Here is a 26,342-nt window from a genome sequence, read left to right on the forward strand (position 1 = left end):
CCCTGAATGAATTCTACAATATATTAATATGATTTCATTGACATTCAACAAAACAAATTATTTAATGTATCAAATTTAATTCTTCTTCTTCCTTGCGTTGTCCCGGCATTTGCCACGGCTCATGGGAGCCTGGGGTCCGCTTGACAACTAATCCCAAGATTTGGCGTAGGCACTAGTTTTTACGAAAGCGACTGCCATCAGACCTTCCAACCCAGAGGATAAACTAGGCCTTGTTGGGATTAGTCCGGTTTCCTCACGATGTTTTCCTTCACCGAAAAGCGACTGGTAAATATCAAATGATATTTCGTACATAAGTTCCGAATGTATCAAATTTAATTAATATTATATAATGCTCACTATTGAAAAATTAATTGACATATACAACTATTGATACCTATTACCCGAAACTGTAATAATTACGTAATCTAATCTGTAACTATAAACTGTAATAATAACTGCAGATTACTGCATATCTTATGTTAATCAAATTGTGACGTTTAATATAAATATAAATATTATAGGACATTATTACACAAATTGACTAAGTCCCACAGTAAGCTCAATAAGGCTTGTGTTGAGGGTACTTAGACAACGATACCTATATATAATATAAATATGTATGTATAAATACTTAAATACATAGAAAACACCCATGACTCAGGAACAAATCTCCATGCTCATCACACGAATAAATGCCCTTACCAGGATTTGAACCCGGGACCATCAGCATCGTAGGCAGGGTCGCTACCCACTAGGCCAAACCGGTCGCCAATATGTAATAATATTATAAATAAATGAGTATGAGTATGAGTAATGCATCATTACATTATAAATAACTATTAAATGAAAAACTTTACAAAGCCCCCTCGCTATATGTCCATACCTCTCCAATTAGCTGACCAAGGGCGGGTTTAAATATACATAATCTCATTACTAAGTCGTGTGAGATGTAGTCCCAACAGCATTCTAAAGGAAATTGCTAATAGGTTCGATTGTCCGATGTTAAAGCACTGGACCGAGCTATTAAAAGTGTTGCGCAATTATATTATATTATATTATATATTATATTATATATGATGTATCAATGTAGGTATATATATATTGTAAATTGGCTCATCTTATTTAAATTATATTTAAGTATAAATACTAATACTAGGTTAAGATATTTTCTTGTTGTACTAACACTCTATGGATACATTGTTCGTCCGAAATAAAGAAATTTATTATTTATTATTATTAAATCCAGCAAGCTGTACCCGCACCTTTTTCATTACTTACACAATCAATTTGTTGCACATTGTTGAGATAAATATTCTGCAGTTTATACCTAAGATGCTACCTCACATTTATACCTATGAACTGGTGTAAAAAGTAATGAAATAAACGTATTTGTATATGCCAACAAAATCCATTTTATGACAAATATGTCTTACATCATTTTGAAAAAGTGCTGAAGCTTTTCAAACTGCTGGATAGATTTCCATGAAACATAGCTAAGAAACACCGCAGGAAAACCCGCTTGCATGTAAAAAACCTGCATAGAAATCGGCCCATCCGTTGGAGTTGGAGAGCTACGATGCCACAGACAGACATAGGCTTCAAAAAAGTAACACCCCTCTTTTTACGTGGGGGGTTAAAATACAGTAGCAAAAGTAAAAATCTGAAAGAAGAAGAACACAAAACAAATAGATAAAGATGTGAGATTGAAATGGTCTCCCCTCAGCAATGCACTTTATTATTATATGTACTTATTTTTTCTTTGTACGTTTTATTTATATAATTCACGCAATATTAAATAATTACATTTAAGTACCTATGGTGTTACCTAAGTGTTGACAACTTGTACGAAATAACTACAATATATATTATTGCCCATGTTTTTATATACATAAACTAGGTTACTTCAAACATCGCGAATAACGGCCAAAAAATGCGCCGTAAACAGACGCCTAGTAAAAAAATCAGCAACAATAATCCCAAAAATCAAAACAGTCAGAGACAGATAATTTCTTTCTCATTCCGTTCCCAAAATTTCGTTACAATTGATTAAGTTAAGGAGGAAAATGTTGAGAACAAAACCTTGATTTCTGAGGTTTTTATGCAGGGTTTTCGCTTAAGCTGCAGTTGTCATTATCGCACTAATTGTAGGAGACGGCCCTATCCGCTCGACGCGAGATATTTACGTAAAATTCTCAAATTTGAGAAGGAGTCCAGCTGGTATTTCCTCTAAAACTAGATTTTAGTCGTCGCCGTGAAGATTTAAAAATAAAGGAAAGATTTTAGTCATAAAAATTTAACGATTAACGGTGTTAACCAGTATTTGTGCACAGCTGAAGGTCCTATGAACAATTAGATGACCTTGTGTGACTGCATCTAATCGCGGAATGGACAGTTTTTGCCTCGCTTTTTACCATCGGGCGTGAAAATTACCGTTCATTTAAATAATTGTAAAGAGAAATAACAGCCAAAGATATTCATACACTAAACAGTCTTTTTAGTTTTGAGTTGTAGTGTTACTGAGTTACGATTAATGGAGTTGAGAATTGTAACCTACCTCTCGCGTCGAATGATGGTTCCTTGATGATCCTTATGACAGTTCCTTGAAGTCTGTTTTGGTTGCGCTTATTTTTTTTTACATGACGAAATATGTTTTTATCGTATTATATTACTCAAATTTTAGTGTTTTAAAGCGTGCGGTTATTTTATGCGATACACGCAGCGTCAAACGCGATCGCGATACGTTTACCGCACATCCACTCTAAATTAGATAATTTACTAACCGTATATTGTTTTACGCGGTAAGGGCATTGTCATCGCATGAGTTCAACGCTGCTTCTATCTCAAAACCTAATTACCTGTTCGTGCGAGAAAAAAGAAAAAAGTGCAGCCATCATATCCTTACTAGATTTTTCATATACATATATACGCAGTTTTTATCAATGGGTTTATAATTAAAATTTTATTTGGACGGCGATGAGTAATGAATAGAATCAGGCGTTACTTTGCGGAAATCTATAGTAATTAATACAAAAAATACTTTGCTAAACGACGTTCAGTACCCCTAGTGTAATTTTAGTCGATAGCGAAACGTGACGTACGCGTTTGCGTTAAGTCTCATTTTGTATGCGTTTTTGAACAGCGCGCCAAGCGGGACGTTTTGGAAAGTCAAAAATCTCATACAAAATGACACTTAACGCAAACGCGTACGTCACGTTTCGCTGTCGAAAATATTTACACTAGGGGTACAATTGTCGGACGTCAGACCGTCAACATCTCCTGAGGATGCCTCGTAGAGGCGAAACACGTGTCGAGTTTTGTACTTTTGGTGGTGAGTTGTTATATTTATTTGCGTATTTATTTTTGCGGTGGGAACATTAATTGCATGTAAATACGCAAGTAAGTATAACGGGTTGGCACTGATTGACTAGCACATCTTTTCGCGGATTAGCAACGTAATATTTTTGTTTTAATCGGTAATGAATACATTGAAAACTGCTTACAGATTTATTTATTTAAAGTTAGCTCTAGCTGGCTTTAACTGCGCATTGTGAAGCGGCCTTCGCGAAATTACGAACGCTATATTGGCCGCCGGGAGGAAAAACAAATCCGATTCACTAACGGGTGATGTTTCAAGTTAGCTTACAGATCATCTGAAATTCAAGATAGTATATATGTGGCTTTCCTTTCCATTATAGAAGGGACCTTATGCATATGGAAAGCCACATATACTGGGCGGACACGCCATACTACGGAAATCGTATATAACTTGTATACCTACGCGTTAATATGTGTGTAAAAGCTCTTTAAGTAAGTGACAAAAATATGTACACACTACCTTAATATATAGGCTAGTATTGTATACATATTTTTGGCACTTTGTCCGTATCGATATTTAAGACCGTGACTGTACTTACAAGAAAACCATACTTGACACGATACACTGGCATTTTGAACTTTCCGCCTCGCATTCGCATTGCTAACCGAACATGAGTTCATGGAATTGACATTTTGATACAGAAATTGTTTTATATTTATTGTCTTTTATTGACATTGTTGTCTTTATCATACAGATGATCCTTATTGGGAGATACTATTTCATTGTTTTTTATTTTGTTGTCTGTTGACGATTCTTATTGGGAGATATTATTTGTGTTCTTTTATTAATTTATCGTTTTTATTTTTATTGTTCTTGTATTTTCGTAAGTTTTGACATTTTAAATTTATATTTTGGATTTTGTATTTGCCTACTTACTATTATTCTAATTTTATGGACAAACCTTGTATAGAGCTATAATTTTATTTTATTAGTATTGTTATTATTTTCATTTTTATTTTATTTTGACGATCACGTTAGAAATTTTTATATTTTTGACATCAATGCAAATTTATTATGTAATTGTCTTTCATGAAATAAATAATCTAATCTAATCGAATATATCAAAAGACTAGTGCACAGTCAGTGACGGCCAGGACCAGGACCAGGCAAGGGCAATTGAAGCCGATGGTCCCGGGTTCAAATCCCGGTGAGGGCAATATTTGTGTGATTGCATGCAAGTTCTGAAACCGTCTAAATGGGGTTTAATACGAGTACTATTAGGAACTTATTTTGTGATAACGCGCTGTGCAGTCAGTGGTTTAATATAAAACGTACGAAAAGCTGCATATCGCCCTTTTGAGATATTTCCTGTAGCCAGTCTGACTGAATGACAAATCACGCAGACATGATAACGTTCGTCACTTTATTTATAGGTATATGACGACCGGTTTGGCCTAGTGGGTAGTGACCCTGCCTACGAAGCTGATGGTTCCGGGTTTAAATCCTGGTAAGGGCATTTATTCGTGTGATGAGCATGGATATTTGTTCCTGAGTCATGGGTGTTTTCTATGTTTTTAAGTATTTATAAATATTTATATATTATATATATCGTTGTATAAGTACCCTCAACACAGGCCTTATTGAGCCTACTGTGGGACTTAGTCAATTTGTGTAATAATGTCCTATAATATTTATTTATTCATTATTTATTTTATTTATAGGTACAATGGAGTAAGACCTAACGGTTTTACTGATAACATAAGCTTCACATCCAAAGGTTTTTTTAATACGTCGGTGGCAAACAAGCATATGGCCCGCCTGATGGCAAGCAGTCTCCGTAGCCAATGTACGCCTGCAACTCCAGAGGAGCCACATGCGCGCTGCCGACCCCAACTCTGCACCCTTGTTGAACTCTGGCAAGCTTACTCACTAGAATATGTTTATTATTACTTTTATCTACACAACATACATTAATTATGAGATATTACGTGTAATCACTGACCTTGACGGAGTATTAGAGTGTTACGTGATGTTTCTTATATACCTACTGTAATATATAAGGAGTAAATAGCTGTAGCACTATCGCCGGCGCCTGGAGTATCGTCATACATACGTCGGCAACCTGTGCGTCTCCTTTATATTATTTATTTATATAAAACTTTATTGCACAAAATTCATCACCTTCACCGCGACTTTAGTCTATGTATAAATTAATAAATTATTATTACACTAATTGACTAAGACCCACAGTAAGTTCTAGAAAGCTTGTATTGTGGGTACTCAGACAATTATATATATATTATCAATCTTCGCCTACACAAGCCTTTTTGAGCTATAATATTTATTTATTTATTATTTATTTGTCTGTTTAATCTCGCTTAAATAAACTTGTAAACATCGTTACGGTATGTGTTATAAAAATAAAAGTTTATTTGTTATTCCAACTGGCAAACATTCTATGTGCATAACTTATGGTTATGGAAGAGCGGGGTCTTCTGTCACAGGTATTTTATACTTACTAGAAGACTCCAACCTTTACAATTGAACCCTGTATTGTTAACAAATAAAACATTTTCATTTTCAAATAAAACATTTTCATTTTCATAACTACATACAAATCTGATTAGTCGTTTATGCATGAAAGTAACAAGCACCCACCCAACACTATTACCCTATTTCACCAACACATTCCTGGCTAATACGATATATTATCCGTTATATAGTACATTTTCTTGCTGTTATTGGATATTAGTACCTGGGCTACCGAGCTTTGCTCGGTTATAACTATTTATTGTAATATGGTGGTGTATAGGTGATAATCTTAACTACATTTTTACTAAATTAAACTTGTCTAAAACAATAATAAATAAAAAATTATATATAAACTTGAACATATAAAAAAAAAACAAGTTAGTCACCGGGCGAGATTCGAACCCGTAACACTCGTTTCTAGCAGTCCGCGTCTTAACCCGCTGGACCAGACGGACAGTGGCCGGCAACACGAAATTAGCGACCATATTCTGCGTCGAAAGAAAAACGCATGAAAACTCGAAAACACGCGTTTTCTCAAACATATGTTAGAAATACAAAGCTTTGTTTTCAATAGACTTCGATGCCTACTTAATATTTACAACCATAACGCAGGTAACCTGCACCTGCTTTACATACACTTGACATATATGTGTGGTTACAATGACAAAGTTCACCGTTAATGTCAAATTTCTTTCAAAATATGACATCTTTTTACAATTTAAATCCGTGCAAAGTTAGTTCAGATTGACTCTAACTTTTCTAATATAGTCAGCCATAAAGTAGGTTGCCTACACCTGTCTTATCAACACATCTACACTTGACATATATACATGTATGTGTGGTTACATTATATGCCAGCTATCGTGACAGGCTGGTTTGCGGATCGTGACTGTGGCCAATCAGAGCCGTTTGTTATGTCACCTGTAGCGTACAAGGATTTCAGTATTTCTTAGTGTGCACTTGGTTATTTTCTACAATAACATATCGCAAACATGATCGGTGAAAAACTATAGCTAACATGATCGGTCTAGCTATTGCAAAAATCGTCTCTTAGTAAAAACCTTCGTTTGGCCTGTTCTGGCAGAATGGTAACTATGAAAGCCTACACTGAGCACGGCCCGACATGCTGTTGCCCGATTTATTAGGTTTAGTTTAGTTTAGTCTTGTTTTATTTTAGTATACTTAGTCTGTATTTATCATAATGAATAGATATAAGAATTATAAAATTTAAATTAAATTTCGAATTTTTGAGCAAAGTATGCACATTATTGTTAGTAAAACTTGTATTTTTTTTGGGTCTCCGTTTAACACGATTCATTCGAATGCCAATTGATTATTATACCTTTAATGAGTCGTTTTTTCACTCAATCTGACTGGAAGGCAGCGTAGCGGCCGGAATGTAAAAAACATCGAGTCGCCAATTTTAAAGCTGTACCTATGTCGCAGCGAACTCCGAAGAAAAATAATGAGGCTCGATCGTGCATGAAGCTGTTTATGTATTATGTTAAATGCTATAATATTTCATAGAAGATATTTATCAAAGTGGTAATTATCACGAAATTAACTAACAATAGTTTTTTTAACAAACAAGTGTTAAATTATTATAAATATTGGGTATACTCCTGTGCCATCACTATGCCATGTACTAGAACGAACGCCTACCCTATAATTTATTTCGCCTTGTATGACGACTGACTGACTGTTTAGGTACCGATAATTTAAATAATTTATTTGTTATTGTAGTTTTTAATTGAATAATAATTATAGCCTTAAATATATAAAATTTTGTACTTTAGCGTGTAGCTGTGCTCTCTCGGAAAGGTTTCCACGGAAGACCAGCGTCGAGATCCTTAGGTGGTATCTTGACATTAAGCTGAGTGGAGACCTTTTCAGTGACGCTTAATAATAAATTGATTCTGTCGTCTCATGTATTACTTAAACTTAAGCGTTTTCTGAATAAATTTCTTCTATTCTATTCTATTCTAAATTATAATTGCCTCTTTTATTACCTACCGTAATAAATATTAAATTACCTGTTTATTATTCATTAACAACAAGTGCAAATAGGAACTATTACAACGGATCCTGCAGTCAATCCGTTGCAAAAGCTGGAACCTAAATAAACGTAATATTATAAATAGATTAAATAATTTAACACAGCATGAGATTTCGTCAAATTACGTCATGTATTTACGTATGCCAAAGTAAATACGAGAACTTTTAATTAATTTTGAAGACCACAAGCTATAAATTATTTTCAGAATTCAGGAGCGTGATAACACTCTTCCTTCATCTTACCTAATAAATAAATAAATAAATAAATAAATAAATATTATAGGACATTATTACACAAATTGACTAAGTCCCACAATAAGCTCAATAAGGCCTGTGTTGAGGGTACTTAGACAACGATATATATAATATATAAATATTTATAAATACTTAAATACATAGAAAACACCCATGACTCAGGAACAAATATCCATGCTCATCACACGAATAATGCCCTTACCAGGATTTGAACCCGGGACCATCAGCTTCATAGGCAGGGTCACTACCCACTAGGCCAAACCGGTCGTCAAATACCTATTCAATTGAAATAACAAGAAAGTGTGTCAAAATAATGAAAAACACTGAAAAACGTGACATTTTATCACATTTTCCAAATTCAGGGACTTTGTATTCACGACGCACAAATTGGTCGCGCACGCGAAAGCCTCCTTGCGACATTTGACCACATTACATGCTGAAACTGGGGATACTTAGGTACTGTAACGGCGAGTAAATTTCGAATTGTTTGTACGACAATATTTGTTGAGTCGTATCGAAAAAGTGTACTGAATCTTTCTTGTAGCCAATTTTATATAGATTATTTGTGTGAAAGAATATTATTTGCTATGGGCCATCGTTTACGAAAAAAAACTAAAAAAAGGGCGCGGGCCGTACTTTGCCCACCACTGCCCTAAAGAAACACGAGCTGCAGAGGAGAACATCCGGACATACGAAAGCATTTTTGTCTAAGGGCAACCTCCCCCTAGCGTCTCCCGAGTGTCGGCGTCTACTCAACTCTATGGCTGCTGCTGGGCGCAACGTTCCATAGCGTTGACTAGACGCCGGCGCTCAAAAGACGCTAGTGGGGTGGTCCTGAACTGCTTCGCTTACGCTTCGGTCAATGAAACCAGGGACCCGTCCACCCCTTCCCAGAAAAAAGCCTTTAAATGGCTTAGTCGTTCATCGAATAGCCCCAACCATTGGATTTCCCTTTGAACTGCTTACCCCTTCATTTGACTTAGCTCTAGAAAGGGGTTTCTCTTTCAGAGATATTTCTAAAATGAAAGGGTATCCCCTTCCTAATTCAAAAAAATATAAATCTGTACTATCAACGCGCTAGATACCGAGTCATTCACTTTAAACATAAACAAGCAATATTTAATTCAATTTTTACGAAGACAAAGTTGAACATGGCATAAGCGTTATAATTTATAAACGATACCCCTTCAAGAGGTTAGCGCTTAGGAACGAGTATCAGCTTAGCTTACCCGTATTTTGAAGCGCTTAAAAAATCAAATGAAAGGGTTTTAGTCAGCAACCCCTTCCAAAACCCTCGAAGGGATACCGGACCGGTTGAATGAAACTATGTGGTCCTTGTAGAGTACGGAACCCCAAAAAACGTAATACTGACCGATAAATTCTGAAGCAAATTACAATATGACGATGAACACCGTGCCGCAGCACTTAGTAAGATTTCCCTCACGACGCGACGGTTTGATTTTATTTGCAAACTGACGTACTAAGAGATAAAAGGTATATACTGTTAAAGTGTCATTTTAACTTAGTAAACTGTTAATCGCGTATAAAGATGTATACTAGACGAGTCATACTTTTTACTAGCGTTTGTTTAGTATTGTGTGTTTGTTTGTCTTTTAATTAAATCTTACGCATTTCATGATGTTTGATCAAGCTTTAATTTGCGTGGAAAGTCAGATGTATATGTTATCTTTCATAGAATTCCTCACGAACGTACGTAATGATGATCGTATTTGTCTACGTGACAGCGTGACAGTTACAGAGTCCGTCTCTTTCAGTTGCATGGTGTTCAAAAGTGACACTTATTTTATGACGTGACTAATTGGGCTTAATTAAAAAAAAAAAACTGTAAAATATTGCCGTCAAGCGGGCCGTTTGCTTGTTTGATACCGACGTAGCAAAAAATATATAAGCGTGGTAGTAATATTATAAAAATGTGAACCGTAGGCACTCATACACATATCAGAGCAAACATCACTCATGAGATTGCAAAATCAGTATCTTGTCAAGAATGCTGTATGTTTTATCATATTATCTTGCTAAAAGATAACTAAGAATATGGCATAAATGTTAACCTAGATTGAGGTTATAAAAATATTTCGTGTATTTTGCCACGTTTTTTATTATTTTGTGTTTTTTTATGATCTCATTGCGTTTGAGGAAGTTGATATGATAGTAAACAAGGTTTTTAATATCATAAGTTCCTTATAGAGTAAGAACGTACTCTTAGTCTAAATATCAAGTATTATTTCGGAATTTTTTGTACATGTTGGCAGCTCGTCATTCGTTTACAACATATTACATAGGTACTTAACTAAAATGTGGAATAGTACTTTACGATACTAGTGCGAAAAATAGGTAATTCGCAACGAGTGCGATAAATTAAAACACAACAGAAGGGAGTGTTTTAAATCGACACGAGTTGCGAATTACCTATTCGCACATGTAACGTACAACGTTTTACAGTACATATGGCCCTTTAAATATTCGACACAGTAACGTAATATGCTAATTTTCGCACTAGTGCGGTAAAGTAGCACCATATGTACTGTAAAAATAAAAGGAAAAGACATACCTGTAGACAGCTGATGTGTGCGTGCGACCAAGAACGTCATGTCACGTTCGAAACGTCAGGATAAATAATTTAAGTACGTGCACGCGATATCACGATAAAGTCCCATTTTAAATAAATAATAGCTGTTGTTAATTGAATGATAAAAAAAAAACATAATGACTTTTTGCAGAGAAGAAAAGGGTGACGAACGTTACTGCATTTAGCAAAGTCGAATCGGCTTGAGCTGGCTACGTTTCATACTTTATGTAACTACCGTGATTAGAACGTTCAATCCTCCTCTCTTTTTCTTAAGTAATCGAAATTTACACTCTAATTATTTGTGATGCCTGCAAAAATGCCGCGGTAGTAATGCCGCAATAGTAATGCAGTCGCAGTTCCCTTCCAAATGTCACCTTTAGCCCATTCAGCGCTAATCACGACACGATCTCGTCTTGCCTCTAGTATTTTCGCTACCGGGAAACCCATGTTATCACGAGGTAGCGCTACGACCGTAGCTCAGCGGTGAATGTGTTAAGGTGCAGTGAGTGCTGGTCCTTCTCCGAACGCAGCTCGCTGAGCTCTATGCGGACGGCCGTGCGTAGCCGGAATCATAGATATCATTGTTATTGATTTGTTCATTTTATCAAAAAATAAAGTTATCGATAATTTCTATCAAAAATAACATTATGCATTTTTAGAAGTAATTTTCATGTTAATATAGCTCTTAAGAAAAAATAGCTACAACATTTTGATGTTGCGTTTTAGACCGATGTTTGTGATTTTTGTCAATCGAGCGAATGTTGTTTAATCAGGTTTCGTATCGATGAAGTTACTAGAGGTTTTGGCAACCGTATTATAATCTAAAAAATGCGCTACGGTTTTTCACAAACTTACCGCCCGTTAATCGGCTTAAGCCGATGCGGCCTCAACAAACGCACTAACAACGAAAATCGTGACTATACGGGCAATTCTCAACTGAATCATGAATATTGAGCAAGCGGTTGTTCAGTGGCGTGCGCCGCGACAATAATTGTCGTGTCGTATACTCGGAATTATGGTATTTATTATTATTCATTACTAATTAAGTTATCCCCTTCTTCGCCCGCGTTGAAGTGCATAAAGTGATTCAAGATGAAACATTCAGTTAATAAGTTTTTGTCAAAATGTTTATTTTTAGGGTTCCGTAGCCAACTAGGAAGAAAAAAAAGGATAAAAAGAAAAAAGAAGGAAAGAAAAGAAAAGAAGAAAAGCAAAATGAGAAAAATCTTCTCTTCTTAGTGAAAAGACGTACAAAGCCCGGGAAGGGATCGGGGTGACCCGGGACGGAGGCCCTTATTTGAATTTAAATTTAATATAATAGGTTATTTAAATTTTATGATGCTATTTAATTGTGTTTTATTTTATTATGTAATGTTACTGTATGATGTATAAATGTATATGGACGACATTTTCTGGATTAAATTAATTTCATTCATTCATTCATTCATTTAAAGCGCTGCGAAGATACTGCATTATGCTTGTAAATTTTGTAATGTAAGTACATGATACTTAACTAAAATAGCCCCCGTTTAGTCTATTCTGACAGAATGGTAACTACGGAACCCTACACTGAGCATGGCCCGACAATGCTCTTATCTGATTTTTTGATCCTATAGTAAAAGTTGTTCAATATGTCCTATATTTTCAGCCCGTAAATTATTGCTGGTGACTAAATAAACAATGTATGATCAGGAATACACTCTTAAAAATGTATTTTTACAGTACATATGGTTCTACTTTACCGCCCTAGTGCGGTAACTCGCACTATACGTGCGTATGTCGAAAATTTTAAGGGCCTATATGTACTGTAAAACGTTGCAAAAAGGTAATTCGCAACTCCGATTTAAAACACTCCCTTGGATCGTGTTTTAATTTATCGCCGCTCGCTGCAATTTTCCTGTTTTTCTATCTTGTATCGTAATGTACTATTATGGTGTAGTAACACGAGTAGCAATACTGTAACAGATTAATGATCGTATCGTAAAATACTTAGTTAATCCGTAACGTGCGTGCGGAGATGACACGTTCCGCTGTCAAGGCTGTCATATCCGTAACGCAATTAATTGTCAACTACTCGCTTAATGATCTCTTGGAAAGAGATGCCTCATCTGTTGGCTATAGCCATCGCTTCTTAGAACTCCGATTCAATTTATTGGTAAAAAAAATGGTTGTCTGTAAAGTCGGTTTACGGAAGATAATTTTGCGAGATAACGTCATAAGAAAACATTGATAAACAATTGCATACTTTTATTTATGAATTGAATTGAATTATTATTACTGAAGTGACTATATTTAAATAATAACAAACTTAGTATAAAATGTAACCTAAAATTAAAACTACCTACAAAACTAAAATTAAAACCTAAAAAAAAAGGGTAACATGAGTGACCTAGCCCAATATGTTTATATTAAGCTAGATCACCCAGGTCAGAACCCTGTGGAAGGGTTCCCATAAGGCTGGCTGCATTCCCCCTTTGGATCGCTATGCCGATCCGTTGGGCAAGGAAGGAGCCAGCCCTACGGTCCCCCGTGACATCAATAATTTTTGTTGAAAGTTGCCGAATTAATTTATGAGCGCTTGGGCACCACGGTCCTAGAGTTTCGACTGCAAAAGCCACAAATATATGCCGGTCAGTGAGAGCTATATATTTGCGGCATTTTGCAGCCTCGGCAGCTATGGCCGCCCCGCCCGCTCTCAATGATGTTGAGCCGAGATGAGACGGTGCCAGGGTGTCCACACACGTTGCGTCCCAAATAAGGGGCCGTCCAACACTCCAGGGCACAAGAGTCATTCCGTCGGGCCTCTTACCATCGTCACGTGCGAGGCCAGGTGGCTCGAGAATGGCTGGGACGTTGGCACTGACAAAGGCACGACGGAGGATGTCATTGAGGCAGGCGTGGCGTGATAGGCGGCCGGCACTCTTAGAACACGACAGCCCGTGGTGTCCAAGGCTGTCCACAGAAGTTCCGCAGGGGCAACGATGGGGTGTGACTATATTGGATCCCAAGCGAAGACCGACAGCCAGCCTGAGGGTATTGTTGTCTAGCAATGTTCCAAAGTTTGATGAGGGGAGAGCGTGCAACCAGGAGCCAGATTCTCTTTCCGCCACAGCCAGGATGCGTGCTTTTTCCTGGCTGGTGGAGCAAGAATTTAAGAGGTGTGTATGTACTTGTGAACAGATGGGTTGATCCCAGATTCTCTGGATGGATTTGTTAATGGGTAGATCTCTTCCTGGGCAAGCCATTTTCCATGCGTCTTCAGCCTCAGACATGTACGCTGAATAATGTTACCATGGAGTTCCGTCCACAACGTGACACTTTTTCGTGTATGCTGCCGATGTTCATCAATTTATAAGACGTTATCACGTCAAAAAATACAAAGTTTTACACGTCATAAAATTAGGCAGGTACATAGCAGCTTACATGTTAATAATGGTGGTTATTAATGTAAAATAATTCTACAGTAAACTGATACTAAAGTCTGTAGTGTAGTGATAGTGTGTAAATGCCATCATTTTCATAATGGCCTTTCCAAACGTCACCGACAGTCGCATCTAGGGAATGCAATCTTGGGCCAAGATTGACCATTCAAGATCTTGGAGTCTCTTTTCGGAATCAAGATTGGTCAGTTCAAGATCTTGTCAAGATTCGGGTCAAGATCTTGGTCTCGAATCAAGATTATCGGGATTATTCCAGATTGAGCAGAATAATTAAAAAAGGCGTTATTTTTGAGTCAAATTCTGTAAATTGAGAGTAACCAGTATTTTTGGATTATTTTATATAATTGAGTATACTTTTCAAAGTAAACAACTTTCCATGAACACAATAATCAACGTTTATTTCAAAAATTAACAAGAAACAATCAAGATTTTAGTGACTATAATAATAAATGCAATACATTATTGCATTTATTTTATTTTAATCATTAAAATGTTGATTGTTTCTTGCCAACAATGCAATGAGATCATAATTTATTATTTAGTCGCAAAGTTGTCAAATTGCGACTAAATAATAAACAAATTCGGCGCACCGCGCGATTGTAGAACGTGATTGGTCGATTCATTCCTCGTCCCGCGACCCCACGCCTCACACACACACACCCCGCTCCGTTGCTAGTCGCCAGTCAGACGGTCGGCCGAGCGCGGCGCGGCGCGTGAGACGGCTCAGGCGAGCCGCGAGACAGTTCGCGCGTTGCCGCGCAGGTATGAACACGTATGACGTTTCACGCGCGATCTGTCTGAAAATCTTGTTACAATCTTGGTCTATTTTGCCAAGATCGCGAAAGGGATTTCAAAATTCAAGATTGATGGCCTTCAAGATTGAATCTTGGAAAATCACTCAAGATCTTGGTGGAATCTTGATCTTGCAAGATCAAGATTGCATTCCCTAGTCGCATCCGATTTGCAGAATATTATAATTTTATTTGGTCGATCGATTGAGTCCGTTGATACAACTTAGCCAGCAATGATTTAAAGTCGCATGCCGTTTGTTACATCGTCTGTATAAGCTTTAAGAATTTGACTTTTATGGTGCGCGGTAAGCGATAGATTATGGTAGTGATACTCTGTCGCTTACCAAGTCTCTGAATATTTGATCTGAGAAATGGCTGATACATGACTTTGACTAATTTCTTAGTTAAGTAAGATCATGATTTTTAAAGAACTAAAATTCAATCTTTTAAATTACGTTTTTATTAACCGGTGTCTATGTGGCATCGCCTAAAAGTTTAAATCAGGGTCAATCCAAGCTGCATTGACCTGGCAAGCAACAAAGTTCTAAAGTGCCAGTATAAATGACAAAATCCTATGATAATATGACGTTTCTAGTGGCATTTCCACATCGTCTCACTGCAATGTCGATTCAGCGTAGACTACGCTCATTTCGTATCACAAACATTCCATTATTCGGCCACCAAAGAAGTATTTTGTTTTGAATTCCGTCTGACCCACGACCGACCGGCGCGCGCGGCGACCGCTATCTGTCAGTCTGTCACTATCAGCGATTGTATGATAAAATAAGCCTCCGCAGTACCGCGTCGTGCCCCGTCGCAGCCTGACGTATCACATTACCCCACGTTACCGTGCGTTAACCGCAAACACTTTAACCATACGCGAAAGTTTAACTAAAAGTTCCAAGTGTATTTGTAAGTGATTGATGCTGGTGACGTTTTAAGGAGTGATGTGATTTATTTAGGGGTTTTTATTCATTAAAGGTTTGATTATTTAGTTAGATTACTCGAAACATGTTCATTACGTGTTTTATGCATTTGTGTTTTTCCGGATGAGTATGATCAAAGCTAATATTTGATATAGAAGCTGTCAATATATTTTTAAACACTGTTCCACAGATAATTACAAATTAAGAGACATACAGGCAGTTTAAGAGCTAAATGAATAACTTTTTGATTGATCAAGTCTGTTTTCATTGACTTGTAAATTCCATTCTTAACCCTTTTCCAGACCGCACCAATCTACAAGGTTTTCCCAAAAAATCCAAATATATTCCAATTAATCCAGCTTTGACGATTCATTTGAAGACAAGTCACATTTCCAGAAACTGCAATCTAATTTGAACCTTAAATCGCAATGCTAAAGTTGAAATTGTAATGGCGCATATGTGGTCGATAAATCGTACTATGCCTCGAAAAGGGTTAAATGTGATATTCTCAGGTAAAAGATATCTCGTTGTCGATTGTCTATAAATACTATTTCTAATTTAATGTTACTGCATCCAAACTAACAAGTAAGTTTTTGCTGGCAATGACACAAATCACCTGTCATTCAATTTTTCATTCAATGATAAACAATTTAATGATTAAACTTCATTAACCATTCATAAAAAAATATTTAATGATTTATATATGAGGGTGTGATTCTCAAATCAAGTTTCTTACTGGTGTTACCGGTATATAGTAAATAGTAAATGGGTATTCAACTATTCACTGTTCAAACTTTCATTTGCATATGAATTAGAGGTACGTTTGACCTTCACAGTTATAATTACACTTATAAAGAACATGTAAACCAGAGTATATTTAAAACCAATATTATAATTTATTAGTTTCATAAATAACCAAGTAGATATAAATATAACACAACGCTAGAATTTATTAAAAGTGACAGTCGAGATATTACCTTCTGTTCAGTCTCCTCTAGTAACATATAAGTCATATATTTACCTTTGTGTGTCTTTCCCATCACGGAACAATTGTGTTCCGGGCATTTGGGGGGCGTGCGCGGAGCCAAAGCCAACGTATAGGCCCTTTTGACACTTTAATGAAATGTAAGGGGTCATTATTTATTTATTTATCGTATGGCGTTTACACACTGGTTACATACATATAAAAAAGTTAATTTAAAATTTACATTTCTGCAGATAAATACTCGCATCTTTCTTTTGTTAGGGGTAGGTACACCGAGCGGATGCTGCCCTTGCCCGTGTTAAGCGACGCACGCAGAGGCAGCACCCGCCAGGGTGTAAGGACATTTAGAGTTGATGGAATCTAAAATAAGCTAGGTTATTGGGTGAAAGCGATGGACTAAGTACTGAGCTATGGGATAAAAGAACCGGACGCCTGTCTAAGAAAATGGTATGTAATTTTATTTCTGGCAGACGGTGACGCGCTCTCACAAGATGGGCCCCAACTGAAAGCGACATCTAGGATGGCTCATAACCCTGTTATTAAAGAATATTTTCAATCTTTTTTGAAACTCCTTTCATCATGTGAACCACGTTGAACCTAATGAATAACCAATGCATTGTAATCTGATTGCTTCTCTATATTTATGCAAATAGGTTATAAGCAGACATTGTGTTTTAAGCCTCACTAATGGTTTATCAGTTTAATGAAACAGTACATTCAATTCAAGGTGTAAAACATTTGTTTTGGGCACTGAAAAACATTATTACTACTTGGTAATTTTGTACTACGAGTCAGGCGCGCTTAGACTTCCTCATCCCGGTTGCTATGCATCTTAAAGAATATATGTACTTCACTCCACTTGTATATCTATGAATAATTTCCTAAAAACTGTCAGGAGGTAAGTTAAGCAAATCGATAAATTGTGTCGTGATCATAAACATAATGGAAGCTTATTCTTTATACATATATCGATATTTTTTGTAATTCTACGTGGTGGCAAACAAGCTTACGGCTCGCTTGATGGTAAGTAGTCTCCGTAGACTATGGACAACTGCAACTCCAGAGGTGTCAAATGCGCGCTGCCGACCCTAACACTCCGCACCATTTTACAATATTTTGATTTGATAGAATTACTAAAAATACTAAATACAACAACAACAAATAAACTTTCCGCTTCCAAAGATCACTTGAATGTCAATGAATATAGACAATTGTAAAAAGACTAGTTTTTACATCGGAGACCATGATTGTTGGTAATTTTATGACCGAGTAAACACTAATTGTTCGTTAATATTATAAATAGCTTCCGCCCGAGACTGTCCGCGTAGAAGTTGTTGAATTTTCGTTTTTAGTTTTCGAATATTCACTTTCGGGTCAATGCGTTGAGCCGGGAGCCGACGGTCCAAGTTAAATGTTTATTTATTTAGTTACACAGCTTTACCCGTAAAACAAAGGCACTGCGAAACTACAAAATAAAAGAAAATACAGGGAAACAAAAAACAATACACATAAAAACAAAACACAAATGGAACACTAGATTTCGGCGACGACGTAACAGCGTGGCTCCGTTGCATTAAAGCAACAACTTGGAAGAATGACCGTTCAGCAGGCCTACACCGAACACCGAAGTTCGCGAATTGCGGGAATCTTTCTCTGTCACTCTAATTACGCCTTAATCCAAGTTAAAGAGAAAGATGCCCACAATTTGCGAACTTCGGTGTTCGCGGTAGGCCTTCAGATAATGCTTTAAAATTGAGTTATGCCCATGGGTCCTAGCCTAGTCGATAGTGACCCTGCCCACGAAGCAGCAGGACCCGGGTTAGAATCGTGGTAAGAGCATTTATTTGTGTTTAACACAAATATTTGTTCCTAAATTGTGGATAGTAACATATAATCACATACACACACATGAATTATGACAGTAATATAAATAAAACTTACATCTTAAAGTAGAATAGTAACAGAGATAAGTAAACATGGTCTTCTCAAATAGTGTTGCGATTTTCAACATTCCGCCCGATTCGAAGAATGAGATACGATAACGATAAGTTCTGGTTTAGATAAGTTCTCATTTAGATATCGTTTATATGTCGTATAATTGACAGAAGCAGCTCGATTCGGGCAAGAAATATCGTAGATAGATATTATTGGGATCACAGCGAATCGAAATAAACGTCAACTTTAACATGTCGTTTGGTTATCGATCTTTTAAACATCTTTCCAAGATCTTAAACGTGTATTAATCATTCTTCGAATCGGGCCGATTGTCTGCTTCCAGACCATCTAATGAACGCAACTATGTATGTATAATTATCAATCTTCATTAACTTGTCTCGCTAAGCAGTGAAGAGCTCGCATTGTTTATATGCAACGTGTAGTGCAGGTGCACTGGAGTTTACGCTACCAATCGAGAGATGTCGTGCGTCATCGCTCGCGATTGGCTCTCGACGCTGATTGGTTGAATTAGTTTACGTTATGTCATTTTAAACTACTTTACAAACAATGTCCATTCATTTTTACTGGCGACCTTGTCGAGGTTTACATTTGTTACAATTTTCTATTGTCTATGGTTGTTCTATATTGTTTATTATGTCTAACTCTTTCGTTACTGCTTACCGTACTAGTTTTATGTCTAACTCTTTCGCCGTTGAGGCAATTCTTCTCTGGAATTCTTCCCTCTCTTTATTCGACAAGCCCCAAGCAAACCCGTTTTCAAACGCCTACTTCGCAAGCATCTTCTGTCAGAAGAACTTAAATAAGGTTCACCATCATGTATATGTACATAGTTATATGTATTAGTCTGTCTTTTATACAACTATTTATATATTTTTAATATTATTTGACTTCAAGTTTAAATTTTTCCTTATTAAGTATTTGTTATTAAGTTTTCCTGCAGCAACATATACAAATGTCTCTGTTTGACCCAATGGTTGCCTGGTAGAGAATGACTTTTGGCATTAAGTTCGCCATTTGTAAATTTTTCTTTATGTGTGCAATAAAGTTTAAATATTTTTTCTACACCGACTTCGAAATTTTAAAAGGTTTTATATTTTTAATTAGGTTGTATGTTTTTTTGTAATGTTTGTTACCTCAGAACTCCGTCATATCTCAACCGATTTTGAAAATTCTATTTTACAAATAAACATAACATTTAATTTCGTTCGAGCCTCTCTTTGGCAAAATTACTTTAGCGATTTGGTTTTACTAGATGCCAACATTTTGCGCTGAAAGGTCAGCTGGTTTTTTGCTCTCAAAGCTATCAAATCCCATATATAATTTAGAAGATTTCTCGGACACAGCGCGTACACTATTCGAGCCCGAATACACAGGTAATTCTCTTAAGTTATTTTTACATCCTGCGTTAATACATAAAATTATACACAAAATTGTGTAAATTATTTACCTATTAACTTACTTTGCTTATATGTTATAAAATACATGTATGCTATGTCATGGTTATTAAAAAGCCATCAACAATGTAGGAAGATTTTTTATGGGCTTGTCCTAAGACAATACAGGCTCTTTTAAAGAATCATAACTTTTTATTTAGCCTTGTCATATCGCTAGTCAGATTTTTTACTAATTTCTGAGAATTGATTTAAGGTCGCATTATGTTTGTGCGTAGATACCTACTTGCCTGCGCATGACACCTTTTAGCTTAACTTAGACTTCTTCTTCTTTAAGTGCCTTCTCCATCCCGGAGGTTGGCGACCTTATGTCTATATGCCATTCTATCTGAAGTCATGCGAATTAGTTTCTCTGTACTGCCCACGTCCAACCAGTCTCTTCTATTCCTTGTCCATGATATTCTCCTTCTCCCACTTAGACTTAGACAAACATTAAATTGGAAGGCATTATTAATTTTCTTACTACGAGTATATTCCTATTTTGTTACTAATATTTTTTTAGAAGGTATTTAATCTTTTTATTTATTTAGACATATTTAGGATATAATTTTTTATACGTAAACACATTAACAGTCAATAGACATACATAAAAGGGAACATAGTGAGAATAAAGTGTCACGAATTTAGTTGTACCACGTTTCCTATGGCATAAGATGAACCCTAAATGTGGTAAGGCATTTATAAAATGTATTTTTTAGCATTACAGTGAAGAGGGTTTTAATTTTTTTTATAATTTAATAGTTCTTGCATAAAGACTTGCATACCTTTGTGAATTACTTACCAAAGTTACACTGAAAATCAAAGTCAACACGAAGTTAGCACAACATAGAGCTTCACAAAAAATATTTCAGACTGAACTCTTTTAGAAAGTTGTTCTTTTTGAAACCAACGTCATTCTCCAAACCAAACCTATTCAGGCCGAACATTTAAAAATGTCAACCGCGTAATCTAAAGAATCCTGTATCAAACATAACCTTATTCCAACTGATTAGTGGCTATTTTCGCATGACTATACTATTTGTTCAGGGGTTAACTAATTACCGACATACTGTTGTCCACAAATCACACCAATTTTGGGACAATTGCGTTCGAGGCCGACGATGTAACCACACTGAACGATAATGCCGGACAGTTAGTTGTACTAGGTTATGCCCTTGAACCGCTTTTAACTTCATTTTACGCTTTTTAAATATTGACAAATAGCCATTAGCTATTGTTTGTTTAAAATCCTCGCACATTAACGTTAGGTTCCTAAATTATAAGTATTTTAAGTGCAAGTAAGCTTCCTAATTCTTATGTACTTTGGTTTGTTGGTTGGTAGAAAGATTTTATATAAATGCATCATGTAGAAATTAAAATAAATAGAAAAGAACTCAGAATAAAATTTGAAGTTAGACCACAGCTCTGCAGTCGATAGTTTACCAAGAAAATGTCTTAGAAATGTCAAATATACCTCTTAACATAGCAAAGTAAACGCACGATAACTGAAATAATTTGAAACTGGTGGAGTTCCCCAGGGTTCTATAATAGGCCCTGTGTTTATCATCATGTTAAAAATATTGTACTAGTTATCTTGTAGGAGACATTGTAATTTCAAGGATAGAACCAACTTTAGATAATCTGGGTTACCCAAACTGAAAACAATCAATCATTCTTATCGCCAAGATCGTAGGATGGAAAACTTGAGATTCCACAAGAGTTAAACCAAAAAGTCGGCCTAAAGTAAAGATAAGTTTAAGTTTTAATTCCGCTGGCAAAAAGATTGATTAGAACACGGAATATCTTGGTGTAGTGTAGCATAAAGATATACATATTATTTTTCAAGTAGACATATTACAATGCGCTTATGAACGTCAAATAGCTATGCTGCCTCTAACCCTATAGGGTATACCTCTGCCTCGAGAAGATTAAAAACCCTTCTAAATTATAGGAGGGTATCCCAATATGGGACCGGCAAGAAACTCGGTGGGCCATATCTTTTCAAAACATGACATCTTATAATTAACATTAAAATCATACATAAACGGAAGGATTCGATTTTAGTATTTTACTAATGGATAAAAAGAACCTCGCCGACCTTGATCTCGAAGAAATGCTGAGATGAAAGAGATTGTCTGGTCTAGCGGTCTCTAAACTACAGCCTGCAGGCCAGATCCAGTACGCGAACCTGTCAATTCGGCCTGCGAAAATAGCTTCGTTCCGGCTTGAGAAAAGGAAGACGTGGCCCTAACGTCTAAAAGTTTGGAGACCCTGGTCAATAAGGCGATAGTGTCGAAAATTTACTCAAATATTGACCATATCCACCGATTCGACCGACTTTTGAGCATCAACTGCTGAAAAGAACGAAACCAAAAACTGTTAAATTCTAGCAACCCGCCCGGATTCGCAAGAGTTACACAAAACATTAACGAATTATGCAGCTAAACCTTCCTCACTCTATTAATAGATGAAAACCGCATGAAAACCTATTCAGTAGTTTTTGAGTTTACCGCGAACATGCAGACAGACGCGGCAAGCGACTTGGTTTTATAAAGTGTGATATTGCTGTAAAGCTCAAAAATCCCAAAATTTCGCAAGTTCGGGCGTCGCCCGAGACAGTGAATTTTCCTACTTTTAATTTTAATTTATTTGTAAGTTCCATGACATCGTCTGCAAACATCTAGCTGCTTAATACAACATTAATTTCTAAAATAAACTACTACTTACTAATTATTTTATATCTCTATAGTTAAATATTTGCTATGAAACACTACATATTTTTTAAGATATTAGGAATGTTTCCAAACTTTTGGTTATAAGATTACAAAAGGCGCTAATCTAGGTTTATCATTCTGACGATAAGTGCAAATCTGACGAGCGATAATATTTCAGTGATTGTGAGATATAATGATAAATTGTCGACCTTGAAACGTCAACGCGTGAATATCTTGAGTTTTGTTATAATAACGAGTACGGAGTAGTATATGGACATTACTTAGGTAAAACTCTCGTAAAACTCATTTATATTAAAGTTACCGTAAAATGCACTTTACTTACTTTGCTCCCTACTTATAATTGGGATAATTGTACTCTAACTACACACCACATGCATTGCATTTTACCACGGCTCATGGGAGCGTGGGGTCGGCTTGGCAACTAATCCCAAGAAATGGCGTAATAAGCACTAGTTTTTACGAAAGCGACTGCCATCTGACCTTCCAACCCAGATAAACTAGGTCTTATTGGGATTAGTCCGGTTTCCTCATGATGTTTTCCTTCACTGAAAAGGGACTGGTAAATATCAAATGATATTTCGTACATAAGTTCCGAAAAACTCATTGGTACGAGCCGGGGTTTGAACCCGTGACCTCCGTTGTCTTTGTTTTTAGTCCAGCCTGCGCTCGCGCACCCATGAAAATAAGAGCTGTAGCTCAAATTCGAGTATTTAGAGTATATATTAAGGTGCAGTAGGTTCAGCCAGAAGTTTTTGAAAAATTGAATAGCTTTTTTAGATTATATTTATAATACGGTTGAAAAAAATATGACTAGTATTCTTGAGGCCTGTTTCTAGTAATTTTATCGATTTAAACCCTGATTAAACAACTTTCGCTCCGTTATAAAAAAATACGAACAAAGGTCTAAAACGGACCATTAAACATTTTTTAACTATTGATTAGAAAATTGCTACTAAAAATGCGATATTTTATTTGTGATTGAACTCATCGGTTTAAAATAACTATAAAATAACAATGATACCGCGGTCCCGGGCACGCACGGCCGCCCGCTCAGTGCTCACTTGCTTAGCGAGTGCGTTCTGAGAAGCACCTTAACCCACTGCACCTTAAGTCAGAGTTAGTAAGTAATCGGGCCGTGGTCACGTTTCGGCACTTCACTCGTGGATCATTACGTATGAAACTTGCAACTAAATAACATACCTAACCAATTGACACTCTAGGACTTAGGTATAGAATATATTGAGTTGAGAAGTAGCCGGGTATTTACGTATGTTCGTACCATACATAATTATGTGAATTATTCAAAAGAAAAGAAAAATAAATATATTTTTACGAAAAGGTGTCACAAACTTATGTACAACGAAAAGTACAATGGCCGGTTTAATCAGAGGACCTACCGCGAACCACGTTCGACGTGTTGCCTCCCTGTCACACTTACGTACGAATTTATAGGTGCGACAGAGAGGCAACACGTCGAACGTGGTTTGCGGTAGGCCCTCAGGTTACTAGAGGAAGCCCTCAAGATAGCTATTCATGTTTTTGGGAATAGTTTTATGATCTAAAATAAGTTTTTGGCAAAAATTTCATTTCTGGTACAAGCTTTTATGGCTGACTGTTTTTTTTTCCACAGGCAACTAATACTCATTGAGACAATTCTAAAAACCACAAAACACAATTAGGATACGTTGTTATATCACAGAGTTCCTATGGATACCTCCTGTCTTCATCATCAGATCAGCTTGATGGTACCATAATATTGCATTGTCACCCGACTTACATATGTATGCAAATTTTCAGCTTCATCGGAAACCGGGAAGTGGGTCAAATTAAACTTGCAAGATTTGTCCCATACATAACAGGGCAAGTTAAATAAAAGCTTGTAAAAACGATCTTCAAACACTCTGCTGACTGAACCCATTGCAACTTAACTACGCTCCGTTTTCGCGAACATACTATAAAATAAGCGATTATATCATGGATAGAAATGTTTGGCATTGATAAGGTCCTGCATTAACAATCTAATGCAACACATTTCTATAAGAAAGTACCTACTGGATTTACTGTGTAATGAATGGGGAATGGTTCGTTTATGATTTTTTTAATTTTTTCGGTACAACAATTTACTCGGTACAAACACAACAATATAATACATATAAAACTTAAAATCTAAATCTAAAAATAAATAAAACTAATCTTAAAATAAAAAATTAAAAACTATACCCCTGCGGCATGGTGCCGTAGATGCTGGCAGCATTTCCTCGTTGTATCGCAATACTTATTCTCTGTGCGAGGAAGCTGCCAGCTCTACGATCACCGGTAGCGTCTGCTATTTTTTTGGCTAAATCCTTGAATAGTGTAGACATATTCGGACCCCAAGGGCCAAGGGTCTCGACGCCAAAAGGTACGAAATCGTATTCGGGGCCGAGACCCCTATATTTGATCTTCTTTAATTTTTCGGCCGCCTCTGCCGCCGCGCCGGCTTTTGCAGTTGTGCCGTGGAGATGAGACGGGACTAGGGTGTCTACACATTTAAATTATATTTTTAGATGTAATGTTTTGAACGGATGTGTCCCGCCGGATATTAGGATACCCTTCTACAATTTAGAAGAGATTTAAATCTTCTCGGGTCAGAGGTAGGGTTAGAACCGGCGTAGCTTTATTTTACGTTCATAATCGCATTGTAATATGCCTACTTGATAATGAACATGAGCTATCTTTATATAATAAGCAAATAAATAAGATATAAATCTATTCGTTTGACTATTAATAACTGGAACAATAAGGAGTAGGTCAAGTCACATTAGCTTGCTCCCATGTTTGCTTGTTATCTGACAGGTGATGTTTGTTATCGTGTGCAGCACTTGACCGTGTGTAGACCTTAATGTCATTGCACTAAGGTTGAAGATCAGTCAGTTAAATGTGCGGATGGTATCACGAAGGCGCCGCGCGACCATATCTCTACTCTTGGTGTTTTCTAAACTTGTACACTGTACCGATACGATGGATGTATTTGTCAGATTTGTCTACGTGACGTGATAATTACAGTATCTGTTTCTTTCTATTGCTTGGTGTTAAAAATTACATTTGTTTTATCACATGGATAAAGCAATCCTTAGCGATGTTAGTCGCATCAGTTAGTAGCAGTTGAACCTACTTGTCAAAAATATCTCTTTTCCAAACAAAACTAAATGTCTATATGCGAAACAATTACAGTGTTTCAGATACTTTTAAGATCTTTCTGTATTTGTAAAACGATTAGTGGTTGGCATATAGGTACATGGTACATGGTTATATTAAATCGGGTCACTCACGTTTTTAAAACGTTTTTCAC

At 36.4% G+C, this 26,342-nt stretch overlaps 1 protein-coding gene across 9 annotated transcripts in view; it reads left to right on the top strand.

The window, feature by feature from the left end:
- Positions 1-26,342, top strand: part of LOC133530614 (transcription factor EB) — a 174,631-nt gene that overhangs the window by 105,477 nt on the left and 42,812 nt on the right. The window contains exon 1 of one of the 9 annotated variants that reach the window (XM_061868612.1): positions 15,179-15,891. The exons of 6 other annotated variants lie outside the window; for them this stretch is intronic. The gene's annotated coding sequence lies outside the window, so the exon portion shown is untranslated. Of the gene's footprint in view, positions 1-15,178; positions 15,961-26,342 lie in introns of those variants that run through there. 2 more of the 9 variants (XM_061868614.1, XM_061868610.1) reach the window with 2 other exon arrangements.

Source organism: Cydia pomonella, chromosome 23, assembly GCF_033807575.1.
Source record: "Cydia pomonella isolate Wapato2018A chromosome 23, ilCydPomo1, whole genome shotgun sequence".
Taxonomy (NCBI): Eukaryota; Metazoa; Arthropoda; class Insecta; order Lepidoptera; family Tortricidae; genus Cydia; species Cydia pomonella.